This window comes from Lycium ferocissimum, chromosome 7 (genome assembly GCF_029784015.1).
Source record: "Lycium ferocissimum isolate CSIRO_LF1 chromosome 7, AGI_CSIRO_Lferr_CH_V1, whole genome shotgun sequence".
Lineage (NCBI taxonomy): Eukaryota > Viridiplantae > Streptophyta > Magnoliopsida > Solanales > Solanaceae > Lycium > Lycium ferocissimum.
Genome location: NC_081348.1, coordinates 70,360,984 through 70,375,548, shown reverse-complemented (window position 1 = coordinate 70,375,548; position 14,565 = coordinate 70,360,984). Strand labels below are relative to the sequence as shown.

The following is a 14,565-nucleotide window of genomic DNA, read 5'->3' as shown; positions in this document are numbered from 1 at the left end:
AAAAATGTTCGGTAGCTATCATACCACATCATCGTCTCTTTCGATAATGTTTCACCGAATTCTTCAAAGATCACCGACTCTCTATTTCGTCCTCTTCGAGATCATTGCCTTTATGGCACATGTGCGAAAGAAGTCACGTTGCCATATGGATCCGTCGTTCCATCGGACTTAAGAATGTTTGGCATCTTGAACCACTTCGGGATTAACTTTGGGGCCGTACTCCGGGGATAACACCTTTGATGGTATCGTTTGGAAGCTAGCCTTTTCAAAATCGGCTGAGCCCCAGTGATCTGGTCCACTCGAGAGCTGTACGTTTCCACTATTTTCCCGTTTGTATCGATCCTTTTGGCCAATGCCTCAAGAATCTTCATGACCTCGGTCGACCCTCCGGAACCCGATCCGTTGCCATTGTCAACAACCTAATTTCCCCCCCAGGCCGGTCCACTGGCTCAGTTTGGCTCCTTCGCATTGACTCGCCGTCCTTCTTGAGTTGGGTAATAGTCGTCCGTCGTCTCGCAACATTTCAAATATTAAGCGTAAGTCAATTTCTTCTCCAAAAGATCACCCGTGTTTTTCATACAAATGCCGCGGTGAAATCACTAAAGTTATCGTCGGAACTGATACACATTTTGATTGCTATCGACATTCAGATCAACAGTGTCATTCGAATTAACAGCATTTTGATCAACGGGGGGAACGCCATTTGGATCTTGGGGCAACCCGTTGACCGTCACCCCATTGTTGTTGGTTTCGCCTTGGTGAACGAGTTCACTATTATTATTCAAGTGAATTGAATGACTATTGTTCGACATTTCGAGGTTAACCTGAAATCACAAATTTCAATAGAACAAGTGAAAGTAGGGTTGTAAAAAAAAATCACCACTATTATCCTTAGCCCCACGGTGGGCATCAAATTGTTTATCCCTAAAAAGGTAACAATTGAATTTATACGCGATTTAAAGGATATGTAGTTTGATTAGTTGTTAACGTAATGAAATAAGAACCAATAACCAATTGAATAAAGCAATCAGAGAAAGTCATAGCCTGTATTGTATATAACTCCAATGGAAAATAGGTCCGGCCCTGAGTGTAGCCCTATGAACCCAAGCCAAACTAGAGAGCTTGAGCTTGCTTACGAGATGTTACAGAGTAAATGTGTATATGCGTAAAGAAAAATTAGGAGACTAAAATATGAGGGTTTAGCCCCTTCTTATAGTTACAAGCATGCCTTTCCTTAAACCCTAAAAGCCCGATAAAACCCTAACTAAAGGCGACGCTTCCATAACTGTCCGCGTAACGGACGGCGTAACGGGCGGCGAGAAATATGGCTCGTAACAGATTCCTCGCATGTGTTGGCTGGAGTCTCTTCGGCCTTCAGTGTTACTTCGGCTTCTAGCGTCTCTTCGATTTAATGGGCAAACGACTCCTCGGACATTAATCAATCCGAACCACCGAACTCAATCCAACGCCACATCTGTTGGCATTTATATTTTACTCTGACCCCTCGAGGCACTTTACTTTGGTTTTTACCGTATACAAGTAGGTTTAATCAGAAGTATCTAATTGGAATAGTTTATTAAGAGTTGAGGTGTTCAATTGGAACATGGCTTAGTTCGAGAGTCTCAATGGAATATCCTGTCAAATTTAAGGGGCTAGCTATGTGTTGAACCTTACAACTATGCTTCCTTTGTTTATATTTGTTTGTCTGGTTTTGACTGGATGTAAAATTCGAGAAAGTAAAGAAGACTCTTGAATCTCAATCTAGTTAACCTTAAATATGTCATGTGGAAAATTGAAATTAAAGAGTTATGCATTCTTTTTAAAATTGAATAAAAAGAAAAGTAAAACAAATAAATTGAAATGATGGAACGTATAATATTAGTTAAATCGACACATAGCTCAGTTTTTTAGTTATAAGCTTGGACCGGGTGACTCGAAGGTAAACGATCCTACTTTGCTCTCAGCCCTTCTAGTTGACTAATATGTAATAATCGCTAGAACCACCATAGTGAACAGAGACAAGAAAATATTATTATGTGGCAAAAAAGGGAAGTTGAAAGTCTAGAGGATACCGGTCTGACTGCCTATGCAATAGATAAACATACATTGCAGATGAGAGTTACACTCGAAGTCGAAGGGTTGGATGGAACTTGACTTATGCAAAATTGCGAGACATCAAATTATGGGCTAGAGCCAACAATACCTCCGATCGACCTCAATTCGTGCCCTATGTAATAAAATCAAAGTTATGATTCTGATCAAAGAAAAAGCTAAAAAGGTGTATGATCAACGTTAAACTCTATTTGAGTTTGCTACTAGATAGGCATGTCTTACTTCACTTTCTACAATATTTATTGAGGCAAATCCCATCATTTTGAGTTTATAAGGGTAAAATCATTGGTTTGTTCAATCTAATTCATACCATTTCTGCTCTTTGTATCCTTCTTTTAGGCATTCAATTAGAACTGGTTGTTGTAGCTAGAGTTGTTTTAATCCCATCTCATATGTGAATGCTGATTTGACAGGTAACTTATCCAAACATGATGGAATTTTTTGAGTTCCTTGGAGTTGATACGGAGATCTCTGATATGTCATTCTCAGTGAGCTTAGACCAAGGTTGTGGTTACGAATGGAGAACCCAAAATCGATTCTCTAGTTCGTTTGCATATGAGAAGAATGTCTTGAATCGATATTTTTGGCAAATGATTAGAGAGATTAGCAGATTCAAGCAGGATGCCATAAGGTACCAATAACTTATTTATGTGAGTTCTTGTCAGTATTTGTTATGTTTGAACAATTTGTTGATTTACTTGATCTCATTAGAAATTTAGAGCACACAATCTTCTTTGTTCATTTGAAGATTATGTGTTTGATGGAATTGGACTAAATTGTTCTGCTTTGTGCATTTTCTTTATTTTGTGTCAAGGGAAGAGCTATCCTCAATAAAGTTTATTTCATCGCAAATATGTTTCTCACTTCATTGCTGTTACCTTGAAGGACTTGAGAACAATCCTGACATTGATCGCGATGAAACATTAGGGCAATTTATTGAGTCACATGGCTATTTGGAGCTATTTCAGAAGGCTTATCTGGTGACACTGCTGTTTTTGGTTTAAATTGATTTTGATAGCTGTATTGGCCTTTTTGTTCATTCAATTCACACATAAATTCCACAAATTCCAATATGTGCTTCAATGTGGTCCTGTCCCTTAGCAGGAGTATTGGGATTTTTTGCTAATTACATTCTTTCATTCTGCCACGACCACCATCTTCTTCAGGTTATTTTTCTCTTATCTACTATTTAGTTAGCGTACTTTTTGTGTAGATTATAGCCAATTGGATGCTTAACTATATCATTGTATTACCCTTGTGCCTAAGGGTGCTTCTGTTTCTTTCTTTACAGCTCTTTGGTCTCCCTCAATTGCTTACTATTAGATGGTGATCACATATAACCAAGGTGATTTTTCATTCATAGATACTGCAAAGTTCTTACTATTTCCTTAAGGAAAACTTCAATCAATTGCCAATTTTCACTTACTTGCATGATTTGTTGAGGTAAGCATGTATCATCTTGAAAGTGATTTGATGGGGGCACCAAATACAGGTTAAGGAGGGGCTGGAGAAGAGAGAGAGGCTGCCAAATAAGAACTGGTTGTGAAGTAAATTCTGTATCGACAAATAAAGAACGTCTACCTTGGATTTATTTTATTCTTCTTGCATGAGTTCATTGTGCTGTATATTTTATCACAATAGTAAATGGGCATTATCTGTTGGAAAACTGATAGCCTATTACCTAAGGGAAATTTATTAAATGAATAAACCATGTCACTTTATGTGCTTAAAATGACCCTTTGTAAAGGCAAAACCAGAAATGATGAAGATGAGAAGAAATCACCTAGTGTTTGCACCCACCTCATTGACCACTAAGCCACACCCTTGGGTGCATAGCAATTAGTATTTTTCCCTTCACTTTGTTATTTCTTTGCTAGGATTCTTGATTTGCGACATTCATATTCCCTGTATTTTACTACCATATCTTCCCTATTTGATCACAAGTATAAAATGTGAGGTTGTGTGTGCATGGTAGTGTGTGTGTGTGGGGGGTGGGGTGGGGGGGTGAATGCTAACTGAGACATTAGTGGATCTGACTGAATATCAAAAACCATTATGTTGACTAAGTTATCTTGGCTTCTAGCTTGTTGATTTGTATAAGAACATGTATTTCTTAGTTTATATTCATTTTATGATATTTTTTCAAGTGTTAGTGGTCTAGATAGAGTTAATTTGGTGCTTACCTACGGAAAAAGCTTCAATCAACTATATTGTGTTAACATCGTGATTCCAATTGTAAAAAAAAGTGCCCTAGCATGTTGTATCATAGCTTGCAATGATGGTGTCAAAGAAGTTTTTGATGGATGCATAATGGCAGAACATGCACCAAATACTCTGAAAATGTTGGGCAAAGAGGCAACATACGATGAAACAAGAATACCGGGTGCTTTCCAGTATGTCTATAGGTACTTTCGTCTCCTTTTTTTTTGAACACCTGGGCTTCTTTTCTCTTTAATCTTTTTCGGAATTTCATCCATAGACTACCATCTTCTTGAAAAATTCTTTTTAACGTATTTAGTTGGTCGATTGGACCATAGTCTTAATAAGATTCATGATCTTTCAAAATCATTTTCTCTTCCTCTACGACACCGATATTTTCCTTCATCGTGACAAAACATTCCTGCCGCGCAACCCGGCAAGACGATGAAGTGCTTGTAACTTTCTTGGAACCATGAATAGTAGAGGATGTGCGACATATTGGCTCAATATTATCCAGGTGTTTATGCAATACATGTTGATTTAGGACCTTCTATAGAAACTAGAAGATAATGCTCTTCTATGAGGAGTCTTTTCTTCTTGTACCGCTCTCTTAATTTATCAGTCAGTCTAAACTACAAAATCTTGGTGACTCGTGAGTCGCCTTATCTCGTAACCCTAAATCCTCTTCACTCACCGGAGCATACGTTGCTTAAGTGGACAATAAGCTACCCAGTCCCCTCAGTTGCTGCATCAAAAGCTTCATATGAGCTACATCAAGTCCAAAAAAAGAGAGGAATATGGTTTTTGGAGCATATAAAGGTAAATCTCCTTTTATGTAGAGTATGGAGAGTTCTTCAACATAGATGTTCCTTTGTAACCTGCTATCGTGCATAGTCTGCTGTTAGGCTTCACTATGTTGATTTTAGAGAACCAGTTCCTTTAACTGAAATTGAAGGATTGCACCATTCGCTATTGTCATTTAAAATTATTTGTATGAAAAGCTTCTTTCTGTTAGTCCTAGGAAATTGCAGCTATAAGTTTGAATTTGTTTTAAGTGATCATTCTGACTCTTCACAGATAAAGAGTACTTCATTCACATTTTTTATTTTCTTTCGATTTCACTTGATGCCATCCACTGAGCGTAACAACCTAGTGTCTTGGTTAATTCACTGTCTTTTTTTAGCATAAGGTTAAAGGAAAGGTACTGGTAACACTTGTAGCTTGAGTTGCTCTGACTTTAGTCTTTTTTTTTCTTTTTTTTTTTTTTGAGACAGGTAACATGTTCTGACCTTAGTCTTTGCTTCCCTTTAGTACGCAAACTTTATTTTTGTCACGCCCCAAACCTGACCCTGGATGTAACAGGCATCCGCTGCTATGAATAACACTGGAAGCACCTTATTGTAATCAAAGAACACCTAATCCTTTCTATTAACCAACTATCTTAACAAATATGAAACAAGTCATTTATAATTGAATGAAAGCATAACCATTCTTAGAGATAATTCAGCGAAAGTCAAATCAAATGCTCAGTTAATAAACGTGGCAAAATGCCTCAACGAGTCATACGAGAATCCAACACACTACCCACAATCTGACAACTATCTATGGAGCTTCTAAGATAATGAATAAATGTCTAACTCATCCAGACGCACTCGAAAACTAAAATACGAAAAGTAAATATAGAAAGGTGCCCCACGAAAAAAATCATCTGGGCTCACTGAATGGTCTCGAAAGCAGCAAGTTCTCCTAAGTCATAGACATATCACGAACCTCGCTTTTCTACGTTACCCGACACACCATAAAAAACAACAACGTACGCTCCGAGTACCGGGTACCCATGAATGTCTAAGGCAATAGTTAATAAAACCAAAGTAAGGTGTAGTAAAATCAATAAAACGATATCAAAAGAAACAAGCTCAAACTCCGTAGAATAAGTAAGCCAAGAACTAGGGAAATCACCAATAAGAGTCAACATACATGAATATATCAAGTTCCACTTATGTTACCGTGCACATCATTGTGTGTTTCATTTACGAACTCAAGGTTGCCACAAGCCACTCACAGGCAACAAAGATATGAAACAAGACACTCACAGGAAACCAAAATACAAAACAAGCCACTCACAGGCAATAAAGATAGGAAACAAGCCACTCACAGGTAACAAAGATACGAAACAAGCCACTCACAGGCAACCAAAATACGAAACAAGCCACTCACAGGCAATTCAAACAATCGATACTCCAGGCTAGGAAACCACGGAGGCTAATCGTCCTCTGGACTAACACAACAATAGATGCACCGAGCTACACACCGCGGAGGTCAATCGTCCTCTGGACTGACACAAAGAATAATCATATCGATACGTTAGGATATGTAACGGCTAATCGTCCTCTGGACTAGCACAGCTCGCCCATGCAGGCCCAAACAGAAACAATTACAATCATGGCATATAACCGAATCATCAATCATGATTTATAGCCGAATTCACTTCTCAAACCATCTTCTCACAATAGAGGTATTTCATGTCACATTCCGTTTAGAAATCATGTTCAAATCATCTATTCAATTTCACAACACATTCGAAACTTCAGTCTTTAGAAATAAAATTCAATCATCCCATAACGGGCAAACATGTTCATTAGAAGAGTTTCATTCATTTAAGGTTCAATGCGGGCTTGATCGTACACGCGCATGACCTTGATCAATTGTCATCTTTTTGTTCGAAAACCAGTTCAACAAAGAGCTGTCACGTCCCAACCCCGTAGGCCGTGACTAGTGCCCGAGCTGGACACTCGTATACATACCTGTTAACTATAATCAATCCACAACTAGTATGATAAGGGACTTATAAAAAAAAACAAGACATCGTCTCAAAACTGTCGCATATATATATATATATATATATATATATATATATATATATATATATATATATATATATCAAAGCAACCCGTTCCTTGTGGAGTCGCAACTATCAACGATAACATCATACGTAAGCCGACAAAGGTCGTCATAGCAATGTGGGAACGTCCCAACTATATGTACGCAAGCCGACAAGGCCGCCACTACATACAACATCCCAAAACATATATACACATACGCAAGCCGACAAGGTCGCTACTACGAACGGGAACGTCCCGTAATATAAGTCATGCTAATACAACAACATCATCTATATACAACCCACACATATGTCTACGTACCCCAAGAGTATCAACAAGTAACATATGACGGGACAGTGGCCCCGCCGTACCCCCGAATAAACATATACATATACCAAGATCCGTGCCAAAAGTCTAGGCTCGAACAACGGAGCACTCCAAGACACCGAGTAGAAGTCCTAAGTCGGAGGATCACCAAATCGAGTATCCGTACCGCGGCATGAAACGCAAATTTCCGAAGAAAGGGGGATTAGTACGAGATATGTACCGAGTATATAAAGCATGAAATGCAATACGGAAGATCATAATCGAAGTAAAGGTTCCAGAGACAAGTATGATAATCAAGAAATCACCTGTACTTCGTGCCTTATAAAACAAGTCACGCATATCATTATCATATACCGTACCCGCTCATCAGCGGGGACTCGTGAATAGTCATATCATCATATCATCATATACCGTACCCGGCCTATTGGGACCTTGAATAATCATATCATCATATACCGTACCCACCCCATTACGGGACTCGGTGAATAATCACATCATCATGTCGTCATATCACCATATCATCATATATGCACTGCCCTCTAGCGAGGACTCTGGATAATGTAGTAAAATGTGCGTGATAACATACTCGTCCCGGACTCGGTGAAAGATGTCACAACAAGATGCACGAGTAGAGTAGAAGCAACCATATGCAACTACATCATCTTCTGAGACTCAATAGATAAGTAGACTAACTAACACTCGAGTATCAAGGCGATAGTCATGTTAAATACTCTTTGAATGTCACTATGAACTATATCAAATAGAGCCTCAGGAATCATAAAAATGTATCAAGATAGTGCGAAATAGCTTATGGAATCAGAGACATTTGTCATCGTAGAGTCTTTAGGAATAGGAGCTTATACATCCAACTATTATCCAACATATAGAAGGCTCGAGGCGTAGCTCAACTACTTTAAGAGTTTTAACATCAAGAAGTGAATAAGAATCATGAATCATACTCGGAACTTATGAATGGAATTACCCCAAAGCTCATTTCATACATCACTTATATCTAAGACATGCCAAAAAAAAGAAGGGATAGCTTTACATACCTTTAACGCTTATCCGTAACACAATACGTATACGTACGCCCGGAGCGTCTCAACCTATATTAAGACGTCAAGAACTATGGTTAAGCTACGGGAAGGTTCAAAACGTATTCTAACGTTAGTAGCACGTTTCTAGAAAATTAGACGACGTTTCCTTTATATTCAACCAACTACACAATAACCAAGCAACATCAACAACCACACGTTCAAGTACTATATCAAAGCTAGCCAAGACAAGATACAAGAATGTCCTGAAACAGCCCGCACAACATTCCAAATCAGCCCACACATTACGACATTCCATAATTTTTAACATAACGACTACGACATATTCAAGTTACTCTTAATAATCTATAGCTACAACACTTCATCGAGTGACCTTATAATAGTCCAACAATTATAACAACACAACACAACACATTGCCTTAACTACTCTTAGTCCTTCAATTCAACGAGAACAACAACACACCCAAAATGTCCTTAATTACAACATAACGATGCCCGATAATCTCACGAACATCAACGAATACACCAAGCAAACCGCATACATTTCTTACACGTTATTTCATACAATCTTTTCATCTAATTTAGTGAAATATACCAGCAACCACACGACAACTACATCATTCGTTCATAGGCATGAAAACTACATTAATATCATAATAAATCCTTACAACAGCCCACAAAACAAATTCAACTCCAACTTTAACCCTTTAATAATTTAATTCTCACCACATAATCCATGTCAACAACAACCACAATACAAATTAAAGTTAATTCACCATTTTCACATAAAGCAGCCCCTACACGACCCAAACAACACCTTAACATCAACATACATAATTTCTTATATCCAATTCACATCTACCAAATTATACAAGTCTAAACCACCTCTAAAACATGTAGAAGAGAATTAAATCTTACCTTAACAAGATTGATTCCTCCAAATTGATTCCTCCAAATTAATTCCCAAATTGCTGCCAACGTTTCTTCTTCTTGCATATTCCAACGTTGTTGTTTCCTTAATTTTGTAAATATTGAGCTAAATGCTTATGGAGCAGTACGTTGCTGCTCATGAAGTTAAGCTCTCCCTTTTTTTTTTGTTCTTATGTGTAATAACATGAAATAGCCACATAAGGGTCCCTTGCTCTTTTACACGTACACCTTGGCTGGCCTAACTTTTCATTAGTCATCAAATATTCAAGGCACAACGTGCATGTGTACTTGTAGTGCTTGCAGCCCACTTAAATTATATCCATTAATTTCTTGATCTCAATTCACTTTAATACCAATTATTTTTAATACACTTCATATACTCATTTCCATGATTATGTGACGTAGCACTAGTCCATAGTCCCTTTTGGTACACACAAAAATATTATTCTCAATCACCGTGGTCACACTCGTTAAGTCCTAAATTATTTCGGGACCTCAAACTCTTTGTACTCCAAGCTCTCGATTTTCATCCTTGAATATAATCGAATTCTCCGGGCTCGGGTAATTTTGCTCATGTTGGACGATTAAATTTTCTTGTCCAACAATACGGAATATTATAGCTTGGACCGTATTTCATCAAATAATTTTCGAACCTCGACAAAACTTATTTTTTTCGATTTGTTTAACTTCAAATCCTTACGGTACATATGTACCATCACTTTAACCACCTATAAGCTTGGGGGATAACCTCGTGTCTGTTACTAATATCATTTAACTTGCACGCTTTCCAACGTATGAAAATACGGGATGTAACAAGAGCAACCACCAAACTAGGGTTTTAACTTATACAAACAATCAAGGAAGGATTCTCAAATACAAATCATGCTTTCACAATATGAACGTACTTCAAAAGTAGACATACTTGAAAAGACGATTTTTGAAATATAGACATACTTCAAGAAAGATTTTGAAAATCTAGAAATACCTCAAATCCCGCTCAAACATACTTCCCAAGGTTCAATAATCACACTACAACGGTTTTAGATGAGAAAGATTAGAACTTTAATCGCTTCTTTATGTTTTCTTGGAGATTTCGAAAACTAGGGTTTTTATAAGCCTTATATCTTGTTCTTGAATCTTATGGAAATCATTGGTGGATTCTAACCTCTTTGTTTACTCTATACTAGTTCAAACATAAAAAATAATCTCATAAAATCAAAAGTCTTACCTTTTGATGGAATCCCACACACCCCTTCTCTTCTTCTTTCCTGTAGTTTTCAAGAATCTAGGGTTTGGAAAGATGAGCTAGTATTTAAGAGTATTGATTTGATGTTAGATTGATGTAGTAATCATATGAATTGATCAAGAACTTACCTTATATGTTTTGGGGAAGCCTTAGGATTGTTTTCTCTCAAACATTCAGCCAAGAATGAATTGGGATTGAAAATTTTAAGAAAATCATGTTCTTATACAAAAAATCTCACGCTTGAGTATGCTAAGGTGAGTTTGCGGTCGCATCTCGGACTTGCGGAAGCATCCCGGCAGCATTTCAGATGAAAATTCACTCCAGAAACATTCCAAAATTTGGCCAAGATGTGACCTAGATGCGACGTCGCATCTCGAGTTTGCGGCCGCATCCTGGGTCGCATCTCAGACGGCGCTCTAGACAGGCTTCAGTAAAATGGGCATAACTTTTTACTCGCAGATCTGCTCGAGCTCCACTTTGTATCGTTGGAAAGGTACTTCAAAGATATACAAATTTTATAAAGGAAGTGTTCCAAAATTCATAACAAATTTTCACAAAACTAGCCTAGAAGTCAGACCTACCGAAACATAGACGAGTTTAAGAGCCTTTATGGACTTTACTATTTGGTTTGACTTCAAAATGACTATTTTCCACCCAAATTCATCCTGAATGGATTCATATAGCTAATACATCATCTTAATACTAGTTTTTACAAATTCACACCTAACTCAAATTTTACGGAATGTTACAATTTTCTGCTTTGTGTTTCACTGCTTATTGATGTATATTTGTTTCAATACTTTTAGGTTCTGGCTTCGATGAGAATGCACTAAAGGTAGTACTACTTATACTATTAAAAGTTCAATAAATTTTAACTCTGAAAACAATTTGGAGTGTTTTCCAGCTTTTGTTGTCCCGTTGGTCTCATGTGGATGACTGTCTGCCTTTGCTTCTCCTCAGGTAGGTTTGGTTGCTGCAAATGACATGCTTAGATAGAATTGTAGTATTCTGGATAACCCCAAGCATATGGTACCAACCTGGCCTGAAACTAGAGCATGCCTCGTCATTATTAGATTTTTCCAAAGTTTCATTCAAATAGGATGCATAATGTGAGTGATGATAGTTTACCCTTTGTATACTTTAATACCAAACTAGCGGCAGATACATGTCTCTTTGGCTTAAAGATCATATAAAAGTGGGAAATCATGCTGTAAAACAAATCAAGGCGTAAATTGTGATTTAATTTTATTATTGGAGTTTTTAGAGTTTTCCTCCCGATAATTAAAGAGCTGGACAATAATTTTATATGTTTTGATGTATAGATTCTTGGAAGAAGTAGGTACAATTTTTACCTTTTGAGGAACAGAGAGGAAATGCTCTCTAAAAGTTTGTCTTAGAGTTCATAGTACACAGTTTTACTGGAAGGTAAATTGAAATTTTCTTTTACCCCTCATTTGCTCAAAAAGTTAACCCAAAAGTTTCCCAATCTAGACAAATTTTACGACATAGATAATCTCTTACAGGTTGCAACTCAAGCTGACATAGGGCTTGCTGATGCTTTTATTCATGGGGATTTCTCTTTTGCTGATAAGAATGAAGGTCTTCTTAATCTAATCATGGTGAGGAAATGACTCATTACCTTTGTAAATCTCTTTTGGTGGGTACTTAGGTTCCCGAAATCTTTTGCAGATATTTATTGCCAACAGAGATTTGAAAGCATCTGTTAAAAGGTATACCAAGAAAAGGTAAAATAGTTTACTGACCTGAAATCAAGAAACATAAACTTTTGTTCATATGTTAAAGTTCTTCATCACTTTTCATAGCTCTAGAGGCTGGTGGATCAGTACTTTTTACAGCAGCACTGTAGTCTGCAAAATATTTCATTCGACATGTTTCAATCGAAACACCCTGACTCAGGCTCGTCGGAATATCTCTCGTCATTATGACCTAGTAATTCATTGACTTGCATATTATATCACCCAAAGAATGTAGGGGATGTCATAGATCACTACTAAGTAAAAATTGTCACCAGTTTCTACATAATTTTGAGGCATAATTTGATTCTGCTTCTATTCTATTTAGGCAAAAGTTAGCAACGAACATCACATTTTAGAGACTGGATTGGTTGGGGAAGTTTGGCTATGGAAGTTGTCAAACAAACAGGATACAAATATACTGGTATAACTCTCTCTGAGCGACAACTGGAGTATGCACAGTTGAGAGTTGAGCAAGATGGCCTTCAGGTATAGTACTTTACAATGTCGATGAAAGCTCAAAATTTTCTAGATGACTAACATGAAGCTTACACTACAATATAATTGCTATAAACTGAGGCAAATGATAAAGCAGCTAGGAAATTCTACTTCATGAACGAAACCTTCTTCCATTTTCAGCTTCTAAACTGTAAGAGCTCCTGAACAAGCTAGGCCACAAGTTGGGCCAGAGAAGTTATGACATAAAATTAACTAAATTGCTTCGTTGTATGTTGCATTCCCACAATTGTCCTTATATTTTTAACATGAGAACATGATTTTCTTAGCACTTGCAAGACAAATCCGAGCAATTTTAAAGCTAGGGTTATCTATTAATATTCAATTCAATGAAGTTTTTTCACAGGATCAAATTACATTTCTCCTGTGTGACTATCGTCAAATGCCAAATAAGGACAAAAATGACCAGATTATATCAATGTGAGATTTTATTCATCTGCATCTAAACATGTTGTATTACATCTCGAGCCAAAGTTATAATTGTACTGATTATCATTTTCAGTGAGGTGTTAGAACATATTGGTCATGATTTCATTGGGGAATTCTTTACTTGTTGTGAGTCTGCATTGGTAGAAGATGGGCTTCTAGTTCTGCAGGAAATGAATTAAAGTAACCCCTCAAAACATTCCACTTAGTTCACTTTCTCCCTTTAATTGTTACAAAATTAGCAGTCTCACATCACTCAAATCTAGTCTAGTACATGTACCTTAATTTGATAATAAACTTTTCCCTCCTTCCTAGCCATCAACAAAACAATACATGTATCCTCAAATTAATTTCCTAATACATGAATGAAGAAAATTTATGTATAGCAAAAATCTAAGAAAGGCTTTGTTCTTCCAATACTAGGTTCATTTTCCAACATCAATTTCCTTCACTGTTATGTCACCCTTATTTCTTTATGCTTTTTTTCACAAGTGTTGGATTTCTTTAGTTCATTTCAATGCCAGACGCGAGGTAAGACAGTCACAGGCATAGCACGGACTTCATGAGAGAGTACATATTCCCAGGTGGATGCTTTCCTGCACTAAGTCGAGTAACATTAGCCATGGCTGCTGCATCCAGACTATGGTAACAAAGAGTTTATTTTGTGATTCTGCACCAGTGTGCTTGTCAATCTTTCAAAAGCATTGCTTTCTGAAAGCATTTGATAAATGATATAAATGCAGTGCAGTTCACCTGGAAGATATAGGAAATCATTACTATCAGACACTGAGATGTTGGTGAAAAAACCTCATGAAAAAAAAAGGTAACAAATTCAAAATAAGTCCACAGCCATCTATGCTGAGTTAAAACAGTTTCCTTCATGAATCATTTGCTGCTTGATCAGTTCTAAATGCTGATACTTGACCATTGATAATTGTGTCACTAGCCAAATTTATGCTTTGGGATTCGATGATAAGTTCATCAGAACATGGGAGTACAACTTTGACTATTGTACTGCTGGATTGAAAACATGCACAATAGGAGATTATCAGGTATGGCGATAAATCTATGAAAATATTTTATAGGGAAAAATGACTTCTGAAGTCATTTAATTTCCC

General features: G+C 37.1%; 1 long non-coding RNA gene and 1 pseudogene across 1 annotated transcript; both read left to right on the top strand.

Moving 5' to 3' along the window:
- Window positions 1-2,027: 2,027 nt before the first annotated feature.
- Window positions 2,028-4,927, top strand: LOC132061866 (uncharacterized). Its single transcript, XR_009416176.1, has 5 exons — window positions 2,028-2,278; window positions 2,526-2,762; window positions 3,006-3,092; window positions 3,404-3,457; window positions 4,359-4,927. It is a non-coding gene; the product is annotated as an uncharacterized LOC132061866 (long non-coding RNA).
- Window positions 4,928-11,186: 6,259 nt separating this feature from the next.
- LOC132062453 (uncharacterized) lies at window positions 11,187-14,255 on the top strand (annotated as a pseudogene).
- The last annotated feature ends 310 nt before the right edge of the window (window positions 14,256-14,565 follow it).